This window comes from Staurois parvus, unplaced genomic scaffold (genome assembly GCF_062004578.1).
Source record: "Staurois parvus isolate SC_StPar_1 unplaced genomic scaffold, SC_StPar_1.0 ptg002088l, whole genome shotgun sequence".
Classification (NCBI taxonomy): domain Eukaryota; kingdom Metazoa; phylum Chordata; class Amphibia; order Anura; family Ranidae; genus Staurois; species Staurois parvus.
In genome coordinates this window covers 80,285-92,327 of record NW_028319884.1, presented here as the reverse complement: position 1 = coordinate 92,327, position 12,043 = coordinate 80,285, and positions in this window count along the sequence as shown.

Here is a 12,043-nt window from a genome sequence, read left to right as displayed (position 1 = left end):
GGGTGGACTTAAGGCGGAACTCCAGCAATTAGGCAAAATGTACCCTAGCAGGATCCCCGCTGTGACGAGGAACCTCCCCGCTGTGACGAGGAACCTCCCCGCTGTGACGAGGAACCTCCCCACTGTGACGAGGAACCTCCCCACTGTGACGAGGAACCTCCCCACTGTGACGAGGAACCTCCCCACTGTGACGAGGAACCTCCCCACTGTGACGAGGAACCTCCCCACTGTGACGAGGAACCTCCCCACTGTGACGAGGAACCTCCCCACTGTGACGAGGAACCTCCCCACTGTGACGAGGAACCTCCCCTGCCAGGTCCCTAAAAATAAAATGTTTTCTCCAATATAAGAGATATTATATTCCTGAAACAGATCTCAGCAACACAAACTCAAAATTTAATTAATTTTTAATATTCAAAGCAAACTCCCCCATCCATTCATGTCTCCATCCATCCATCCATTCATTTCTCCATTCATTCATCCATCCATCCATTCATTTCTCCATTCATTCATCCATCCATCCATTCATCCATCCATCCATCCATCCATTCATGTCTCCATTCATTCATCCATCCATTCATCCATCCATCCATCCATTCATGTCTCCATTCATCCATAATATACCGTTCTTATATACTGGTACCAGAGTCCCCCACTTACATCAGGGTCTGCAGGGTTCTCCTTTACAATGCAGGGAGAACTCTGATGTAAGAAGGGGCCTCCAGCGTGGTGGTTCTGATTTCATCCTATATTCTGCTGTCCACACACATCTGACTCCTCCCGTGACCCCAGCCCAGAGACGCTCCCCCTCAGCGACCTGAGACAAGAGATGGTCAGAGACTGTAGATGTGATGCAAGAGATGTTAGAGGCTGCGGACATGAGAGGTGGGGATGGAGGAGAGCCAAGTAGACAGAAGAAAGGGGGGATGCAGCCAGGTGGAGGAGAGGGGGGAACAGCCAGGTGGGCCGAAGCAAAGGGGGGGATGCAGCTTGATGGAAGGGAGGATGGAGCCAGGTGGATAAAAGAGGGGGGATGCAGCCAGGTGGAGCAGAGTGGGGAATAGAGCTAGGGGAGGATGGAGCCAGGTGGACAGGAGCGGGGGGGGGGGGGGATGGAAGAGGAGGAGGAACAATGGGAGGAGAGGACTGAACCAAATGGACAGAAGGGACGGGGTGATATAACCAGATGGGGGGGTTGGAGCCAGGTGCACAGAGGAGAGGGGGGGTGGAGGAGAAGGGGTAACAGCCAGCTGGACAGAAGTGAAGGGATGCAGAAAGGTGGAGGGGGTAGATGGAGAAGGGAGGAAGAGTTGGGAGGAGGGGTCACACACACCAGTGATGAGGTCTGCTCCTCCTAAGGAAGCCCTCATCCCCGGTACCCCCCCCCCAATCCCAGCGCACCCCCACCCACCCGACAAGTTCTTACCGGACCAGCAAAGGTGCTGCCAGCAATGAGTATGGCCGGGGTAGGTAGGAAACACGGAGGATGTATTCCAGCCTGAGCCCGCAGCTGGCCATCTCCAGGTCCTTCCCCATCCTCCAGGGACCCACATGGCTGTCTGGTCTGTCTTTGAAGATAGAGGGCGAGCCGGGGAAGCAGGTGAATGGTGCCGCCCATATGGGGACGTCAGCCGGGCTGGTTCTGTCATCCTTCCTTCACGGTTTTATAAAATTGGCAGCTGCACCACCAGCGTCCCTCCAGATGTGTATACTATTCTATGACGTGGCATCCGCAGCGGTCTGATGGCGGCGATTGAGCGCAGCTGGCTTCGTAACTGCGCATACACACTTCCGAAACCAGCCCACAGCAATTTTTTTTTTTTATGGATGGCCGCTGTCCATAATGGACATTTACGGACAGTTTGCAAATTTATGGACACTCCGTAAATTTTAACCCATTTACAGACGGTTGGCAACCCTGTTAGGCACCTACTGGACAACCTTCGCCCCTCCAGCGGGCATATTCCCGAAAAACCATCCACGATGGGATTCCACCAACCAGGGATGCCACGGCCCTGGACCTGTAACCCAGTCAGTACACAAGTGTCTGGAGGACACCACAGCAGAGCCCAGTGCCGGCGGGTCACATTACAGGCCGGGCCCGAGTCTACGTTGAGATGATCTGCAAAGAATTCTCTTCTAGCTCTGCAGCCATTGGAGGAATGTACTTGGAGAAAAAGTCAATAAAATGTTGGGAAAAAAAGTGCTTGTTTTTTTTTTCTCTCTCTAATGTGAGATTTTCATTCTCCGAGAACACAAGCAAGAAACTGGAGCATGCTGGGAGTGGGAGGGCCTATACTGTACTTTCTACAGCTTAGTTTGCCACCATACAATCTCTTGAAGTCAGCAGCATACATATACGGGAGCTGTTTCACTTGCCAAAGGATTCTTCGATCCTCCCAAGACCTTCTGCTCTCTAGTTCCCGTGTCACCTCCTCCCACACTTGCCTCCAGAACTTCCCCCGAGCTTCTCCCATCTTATGGAACTCCCTACCCCAATCTGTCCGGCTGTCTCCTAATCTATCCACCTTTAGACGAGCCCTTAAAACCTTTCTCTTTAAAGAAGCCTATCCTGCTTCTACCTAGAAAACCGCCATTTATTTCCTCCATCAGCTCATCCCCTCCACAGCTATTACCTTTTGTATCACTCAACCCTTCCTCCTAGATTGTAAGCTCCCAGGATCAGGGCCCTCTGTTTCCTTTTGTACCAAATTGTAACTAGAATGCCTGCCTTCATTTTGTGAAGCGCTGAGCAAAGTGTTGGCGCTGTATAATAATAATCGTTTTGTATTGCTGTCCATCCAGCCGTGAGATTTACACAGCTCTGCATGGCAAGAGGCCTTTTTTTTTTTTTTTCTTTGCTGCAGTGTTGCTTTCACTTACAGGTCTTCCCAGCCTGTGATCAGGCAGTGAAAGGAGAAGCAGCTCAACTCTGTCATTCTGCTCTTCCTTTCTTTCGGCGTGCTGCTTGCATTGCAACACACCTGATTGGCTGCTTGTGCTGCTTCTGCCCGTCTGAGCTCTGCTGTACAGGAACTATAGGAGGCTGATACCGGGGCAGATTCAGATACTTTCACAGCTTGCATCAAAACGGTTCATTTCTCCGGTGATCCTGTTGGCAATGACACGTGGCCCCATGGTGGAGATAATTTGGAGGTGGCCGGGCCCTTTAGTGGTGATGGATTGTGAGATGGATCCTTAATTGTGATGTCTTCTAGTGCCGCGTAATTAACTTTCTCTGCCTGCGTAGACGGAGCGGCTCGGCTGCTTCTGAAATGTTAATCGTATTTATCAGAAGAAAACGCCTGGAGGGCGCTAATCAACATCCGCGCCGCCCCCCGCAACCGCGGACCCCGTTTGTCATGTTTTCCCTCCGGCGCCATGTTTGTTAATTACACTCAGCCCGGCCCGGAATATGAATATTCTCCGTGACTCCTGTGGTGGGAAAGCAAACCGGCCATGGCGAGCTCTTCACAGGTTTTACTCTGTGCTGGAGGGGAATATTCCGTGTGACCCCTTTATTGGCTCTCAGGACCCCGGAGACCCCCGAGACGGGACAGTACAGGAGTCTGATGGGTGAGAGGACTCCAAGGTAAGTAAATCTTTTGGAATTTCATCCGCTATAAGGCCGTGCGAGTATCTGGTGCCGGCGGATGTAGACACAGCCGTGTGATTTCCCCATTACGGGCCCCCAGTATTGAACCCACACGGAGAGCCCATGTCCTGTCCGTCGTGTACAGGGCGATCCTGATCCTGGATTTCCCTTCTCTTTGTGGTGGAGAAACTTCATTGGTTCATCTGTATGGAGAACAGGGACCCTCGGAGTACAATATCCGGTCAGGGTTATCCCAAATGATGAGGTAAGGGGAACAGTAGACACAGTCGGCATCATAGTTAGTCTGGCTGAAGAAAGGCAAAAGTCCATCCAGTTCAAACGTTAAAAAAAAAAAAAAAAAAAAAAAAGTTATGATCCGACACCCACAGTTGATCCAGAGGAAGGCAAAAACCCAGCAAAGCACGATCCAATCTGCTCCTGCAAGGAAAAGAATTCCTGATCCCCCGAGAGGCAATCGGATATTCCCGGAATCAACTTTACCTATACAGTGAAGGAAATGTGTATTTGTTCCCCGGCTGATGGTGAATGTTCGCCCCTCACACAGAAATGATCGGTCTAACAATGGAATGTTCGGTGTAACACTGAGAGACAGAATACAACAACAAATTCAGCAGAAATGCGTCTAACAAATGATGACTGATCTGCATGTTCATGAGGGAAAGAAGGATTTGATCCCCTTCACAAAACATGACTTAGTACTTGGCCAATTCCTTGTTGGCAATCACAGAGGTCAGACGTTTCCTGGAGTTGGCCCCCAGGTTCGCACACATCTAAGGAGGGATTTTGGCCCACTCCTCTTGGCAGATCCTCTCCAAGTCATTAAGGTTTGGTGGCTGACGTTTGGCAACTTGAATTTTCAGTTCCCTCCACAGATTTTCAATCGGATGAAGGTCTGGAGACTGGCTAGGCCACTCCAGGTCCTTAATGTGCTTCTTCTTGAGCCGCTCCTTTGTTGCCTTGGCCGTGTGTTTTGGGTCATTGTCATACTGGAACATCCATCCACCACCCATTTTCAATGCCCTGGCTGAGGGAAGAAGGTTCTCACCCAAGATTTGAGGGTACATTGCCCCGTCCATCGTCCCTTTGATGTGGTGCAGTTGTCCTGTCCCCTTAGCAGAAAAACACTCCCAAAGCAGAATGTTTCTGCCACCATGTTTCACAGTTGGGATGGTGTTCTTGGGGTCATAAGCAGCATTCCTCTTCCTCCAAACACGGCGAGTTGAGTTGATGACAAAGAGCTGGATTTTGGTCTCATCTGACCACAACACTTCCCACCAGTCCTCCTCTCATCATTCAGATGTTCAGTGGCAGACTTCAGACGGGCCTGGACATGTGCTTTCTTGAGCAGAGGGACCTTGCGGGCACTGCAGGATTTCAGTCCTTGTCGGCGTAGTGTGTTACCAATTGTTTTCTTGGTGACTGTGGTCCCAACTGCCTGGAGATCATTGACAAGATCCTCACGTGTAGTTCTGGGATGATTCCTCACTGTTCTCATGATCATTGACACTCCACGAGGTGAGATCTTGCATGGTGCACCAGACCTAGGGAGACTGACACTTGTTTTGTGTTTCTTCCATTTGTGAATGATTGCACCAACTGTTGTCACCTTCTCACCAAGCTGCTTGGCCATAGTTTGGTAGCCCAGTCCAGCCTTGTGTAGGTCTACCATCTTGTCCCTGACATCCTTGGACAGCTCTTTGGTCTTTGCCATGGTGGAGAGTTTGGAATCTGATGGTTTGATGGCTCCTGTGGACAGGTGTCTTTTATACAGGTAACACAATGAGATTAGCAGCACTCCCTTTAAGAGACTGCTTCTAATCTCAGCTTGTTACCTGTATGAAAGACACCTGGGAGCCAGAAATCCTGCTGAATGATAGGGGATCAAATCCTTCTTTCCCTCATGAACATGCAGATCTGTCATCATTTGTTAGATGCATTTCTGCTGAATTTGTTGTTGTATTTTGTCTCTCAGTGTTACACCGAAGATTCCATTGTTAGACCGATCATTTCTGTGTGAGGGGTGAACATTCCATTGTTAGACCGATCATTTCTGTGTGAGGGGCGAACATTCAGCATCAGCCGGGGAGCAAATACGCATTTACTTCACTGTAAATGTTATATCCAGTTATATTCTGTGTATCCAAGAAAGAATCCAGGACTTTCCTACAGCAATCCACTGAGCTGGCCACAACCAACTCTTGAGGGAGTCTATTCCACATTCTCACAGCTCTTACTGTGAAGAAACCTTTCCATGTTTGGAGATTACATTTCTTTTCCTCCAGATGTAAAGAGCGCCCCCTTATAGGCACAAGCCTTGTATGCCCAAAGGCAAGAACCGCTGGAAGGAGTCTCTGATTACACCAGATGGATAGATCTTGTATCCAGCAAGCCTAGAATCAGAACAGGCTGAGTGCCCCTCCTCCACAGTCTGTAGAGTTAAAACACAAATGGCCTACAAGTCGCAGCGTCCTCTGATAACAATAGGGGCCAGGTAGAATCCTTCCCGCCATCAGCCTCAAAATCATCGACCTCTGCTATCTGTTGTCACGATAACAATCCTCTTGTTAGCTGGATAGGGATGAGTAATAGATTTGTGCTGAGGTGGTGCTGGACTTGCTGGCTGGGGGGTCCCTTTGGGTTCCCTCAAGCTCCAGCAGTGAATTCCATCACTACTTGTAGATCGTCCGCTGACCACCAATGTATGGAACCGCCAGTCATGTCATTTTTATTCACATCAAGTTTAGCCTCGAATTTTAGATGAAATTTGCTTGGAAATTTCACTGGAAAATCAAGCAGTGAAGGAATTCATGGATGGAGCCTGAAGACACCCAAAGGAACCCCCCATCCAGCAAACCCAGCACCACCTCATCGGTGAATGTCACCTTGTGCTGAGGATACAGGAAGTTCACACATCTTCACAGAGAATCTCATCAAAAGTCACGGGACAAATTCATTTCAATGAAATTACATCACATTTAGCCTCAAGTTGTAGGTGAAATTTGCTTGGAAAATAAAAATCACGTGGTTGGTGGGAAGAATGCTCCTTACATTGGTGGTCGGTGGGAAGAATGTCCCTTACATTGGTGATCAGTGGGAAGAATGTCCCTTACATTGGTGGTCAGTGGGAAGAATGTCCCTTACATTGGGGGTCAGTGGGAAGAATGTCCCTTACATTGGGGGTCAGTGGGAAGAATGTCCCTTACATTGGGGGTCAGTGGGAAGAATGTCCCTTACATTGGGGGTCATTGGGAAGAATATCCCTTACATTGGTGATCAGTGGGAAGAATGCCCCTAACATTGGTGGTCAGTGGGAAGAATGCCCCTTACATTGGTGGTCAGTGGGAAGAATGTCCCTTACATTGGTGGTCAGTGGGAAGAATGTCCCTTACATTGGGGGTCAGTGGGAAGAATGTAACTTACATTGGTGGTCAGTGGGAACAATGGCCCTTACATTGGGGGTCGGTGGGAAGAACGCCCCTTACATTGGTGGTCGGTGGGAAGGACGTCCCTTACATAGGTGGTCGGTGGGAAGGACGTCCCTTACATCGGTGGTCGGTGGGAAGGACGTCCCTTACATCGGTGGTCGGTGGGAAGGACGTCCCTTACATTGGTGGTCGGTGGGAAGAACGTCCCTTACATCGGTGGTCAGTGGGAAGAACGTCCCTTACATTGGTGGTCAGTGGGAAGAATGTCCCTTACATTGGGGGTCAGTGGGAAGGATGTCCCTTACATTGGTGGCCAATGGGAATAATGCTCCTTACATTGGGGGTCAGTGGGAAGAATGTCCCTTACATTGGGGGTCAGTGGGAAGAATGTCCCTTACATTGGGGGTCAGAGGGAAGAATGACCCTTACATTGGTGGTCAGTGGGAAGAATGTCCCTTACATTGGTGATCAGTGGGAAGAATGTCCCTTACATTGGGGGTCAGTGGGAAGAATGTCCCTTACATTGGGGGTCAGTGGGAAGAATGTCCCTTACATTGGGGGTCAGTGGGAAGAATGTCCCTTACATTGGGGGTCAGTGGGAAGAATGTCCCTTACATTGGGGGTCAGAGGGAAGAATGTCCCTTACATTGGGGGTCAGTGGGAAGAATGTCCCTTACATTGGGGGTCAGTGGGAAGAATGTCCCTTACATTGGGGGTCAGTGGGAAGAATGTCCCTTACATTGGGGGTCAGTGGGAAGAATGTCCCTTACATTGGGGGTCAGTGGGAAGAATGTCCCTTACATTGGGGGTCAGTGGGAAGAATGTCCCTTACATTGGGGGTCAGAGGGAAGAATGTCCCTTACATTGGGGGTCAGTGGGAAGAATGTCCCTTACATTGGTGGTCAGTATGAAGAATGCCCCTTACATTGGGGGTCAGTATGAAGAATGCCCCTTACATTGGGGGTCAGTGGGAAGAATGTCCCTTACATTGGTGGTCAGTGGGAAGACTTCGATTGGATGCCATCTGTTGTTCTAAGGTCGGGGCTGTGGCAGGTTCTCTTTGTTCAGGAAGTCATCTTCTGTATTTATCGGTTGGTGTTGAGTCATTTCTGGTTAGTGGGCCAATCCTCAGGCAGTGTTGCCGTGTTGTGAATACACGGTGGTGTGAATTATGAGGAGGGCGGGGGTGGGGATGTGACGTGTCCACGGAATCCTCTCGGCCTGTTTACCCCAAACACAGCGGACCTGTTATTACTGTCAATACTCGGCGGGAAGTGACCCCACCATCCAGAAAATGTAAATCTGCAGGCAATGTTCTTCCTGGTTCCCCTTTAAGAAGAACCTATTTCCACATTTTTCTGTGTGTGGATTGTGTGATATATCTAGCTCCTCCTATTATATGAAGTGGCTCCACCCACCAACATTTGTCCTTATAACAACCTTTTTTTTTCTCTAGATTTGGGACCCTCTTAGGTTTTTATTGCTGTGTGTGACCCCGCTGGGGAGATTAATCCTCTCTGTGTCCTGGTGTCACCAAGACTGAAGTAATAAGATTGTAAGCTCCCAGGATCAGGGCCCTCCTATCCCTCTTGTATTGAACTGTATTGTTGCTGTATTGTCTCCCGTTATATTGTACAGCGCTGAGCAAACTGTTGGCGCCATAAATCCTGTATAATAATAATACAAGTATAACGTTGTCACCAGAGCAGGAAGTAAGTGAAATTTTCGAAAGGGGACACCTGTTCTGGTGACAACTAAGAGGGGACTCCCCTCACTTTGGGGAGGTTTCTTCTCACTTCCTGTTGTGTCCTCACCCGCGTGTGTCTTGTAGGTACAGAGAATGTCCATTCTGGATACAATTGGAGATGAAATGTAACAAATGAATCAAATTCGCTGCCGCTGATCTGTGTTCTGCGCAGTACCTGTGCTAGGCTCAGGGGGGCAGCATTGTTCCATCATGTGGGGTGTAATGCCCTTTCTCAGGTTTCCTTCCTTCTAGGATTGGACTTTGGGGGGGGGGGGGGGGGGGGAGCTCATAGCTGGTGACCCCAATATTGTATACACTGACCCCTGTGTAATCTGCCCCCACACTGTGAATGGTTAATACCATATATATAGATGTGGGCCCCCAGGGGCCCTCTGCCTACTGTGCATACTGAGCTTCGTTTTCTGCCGCACGAAGTGCGAATTCTGTCCGCAGCAGCTGCGACCCTCCGCTGCAGATTATTAATGGTTTAGTAGCATGCGATTAACTCCTTACTGACCAGTGATCTCTGTACAGCGCTGCGGTATATGTCAGAGCTATATCAATGTATATAATAGTGTGTGACTGTGGGGGAGGGACATTAGAGTGTAAGCTCCTCTGGTACAGAGACTGATGTGACTGTGGGGGAGGGACATTAGAGTGTAAGCTCCTCTGGTACAGAGACTGATGTGACTGTGGGGGAGGGGACATTAGAGTGTAAGCTCCTCTGGTGCTGAGACTGATGTGACTGCGGGAGAGGGGACATTAGAGTGTAAGCTCCTCTGGTACAGAGACTGATATGACTGTGGGGGAGGGACATTAGAGTGTAAGCTCCTCTGGTACAGAGACTGATGTGACTGTGGGGGAGGGGACATTAGAGTGTAAGCTCCTCTGGTGCTGAGACTGATGTGACTGCGGGGGAGGGGACATTAGAGCGTAAGCTCCTCTGGTACAGAGACTGATGGGACTGGGGGGGGGAGGGGACATTAGAGCGTAAGCTCCTCTGGTACAGAGACTGATGGAACTGGGGGGGGGGAGGGGACATTAGAGCGTAAGCTCCTCTGGTACAGAGACTGATGGGACTGTGGGGGGAGGGGACATTAGAGTGTAAGCTCCTCAGTACAGAGAATGATGTGACTGGGGGGAGGGGACATTAGAGTGTAAGCTCCTTTGGTACAGAGACTGATGTGACTGGGGGGAGGGGACATTAGAGTGTAAGCTCCTCTTGTACAGAGACTGATGTGTTACCTTTGCTCAGGTTGTCCTGTAATCAGGGGTGGACTGACAACTCATGGGGCCCCCGAGCAATAGGGGATCATGGGGCCCCTGTGTCCTTGCCCAAACTCAAAAAAGCCTATGATAAATGTACAAGGGGCATCTCATGGGGCCCCCTACTGACCCCGGGCCCTCGGGCAGTGCACGAGTTTCCAAATGTTTCAGTCCGCCCCTGCCTGTAATAGATTTATACTTTTCAGCCATTGCGAGGTTAACAGACGAGCGCAGCGGTCGAATTCTCGCCTGCCACCTTCGGCCATTTTCCATTCGATTGGCTCATAGATGACAATTCGCTCAGAACGAGTTTAACTTTCTCTTCCCTGCCGAGACTGTTGCTGTCCCATATTTCCGGTGCCAGTCTGGGGACTGCAGAGACCAGGACTGCCCCTGGCCGTCGTTCACGCACGCCGTAAGTTGCGTCAGAAATGAATTTCACCGCAATGAGATATTTCCGTTTCAGGAAATCTGCCGTCCTGACACCAGAGATTCTCCGCCATGAAGGTTAGCGGGTGGCTCCTGCGTCCTCTGTGCGTTGTCGTCGTTGGAAACGCACTGGTGGCAGCTGTCGCCCTGCGCACAAATGTGAACGCCGTGGGGGTCCGTTATAAATACCGCCCGGGTTGTACCTTCGTTGTTTCTTTTTATTTGAAGCGCAATGTTGGGCGGGTTTATCTGCTGCGCGTCTCATAGGTTCTCCTTACTACTTCTAAGTTCTACTTTGGAATTTCATCTGGAAGTTGCGGCAGAACTGAGACGAGATTTGGACGATCGCACAAAACTGAAAATGTCCTTTTTTTTTCTTTCTGCAAAAGAGGGTGAATATGAATATATCTGCGTGCAAAATGCAGAACCGCAGCCTGGAGGTGCAATCGCATTAAAGCGGAGCTCCAGTCACAGAGAAAAAAAAGCCAGCAGCTGCAAAAACTGTCCCTCGATCCCGCGGCGTCCTCACCACAGCCGGGTTCACTGACCGGCGCCGGCATCTTCAGTGCGGACACCCGGCTGCGACTGCTGGCGGCTCCACAGCCTGGTACCCACTGCGCATGCGCCTTGTGAATGGTCCCGTAGTCTCCTGGGACATGTGGCGGGTCCCAGGAGACTACGGAGAGGGAGGGGGAGGACAACTTTCACCTAGCCGAAGTGGAAGCTGGTACCTGTCGAATTTGAGTCCCCTCCCCCCCCTTCCTTCCCCAAAGGTGCCAATCCTTAACAGGGAGTGGAGGGCGAAGTCTTAAAGCGGAACTTCCCGTTTTGGGGCTTTAACGTGCGTGTTGCGGTGCGTTTTTGCACTGTCCACCCAGGCTCACCGCTGGTCGCAATCCCGTGCCGCCATTTTAGGAGAGAGCTTCCTTCTCCTTTCCTACTGGCCCATCAATGACATTTGCACCTCATCTGGCAGATTCCAATGATTTGTTGGACACCCCCCCCCCCCCTCCAAATTCTTGCAAGTTTTTTTATTTTTTGGGGGGATGGGGTGTGGGGACCTTTTTTGCGCTAATTCTCCGCCACCCCTCACCCCCAACTCATACACCAGATGAGGTGCAAGCAGGGGCGGATTGACCATTTGGAAACTCGGGCACTGCCCAAGGGCCCGGGGTCAGTAGGGGGCCCCATGAGATGCCCCTGGTACCTTTTTCATAGGCTTTTTTTTGCGTTTGGGCAAGGACACAGGGGCCCCATGATCCCCTATTGCCCGGGGGCCCCATGAGTTGTCAGTCCGCCCCTGGGTGCAATACACAATGGGGGAGATTTACTGAACATGGAGAGTGCAAAATCAGGTGCAGCTCTGCCTAGGAACCAATCAGCTTCCAGGATTTATTGGCAAAGCTTCATTAATCAAATTGAAGTTATTTATTTCAGGTACTTATATAGCGCCATCACTTTACGCAGCGCTTTACATATATATATTGTACATTCACATCAGTCCCCGCCCCCGAGGAGTGTACAATCTAAGGTCCCTAACTCACATTCATACATACACGT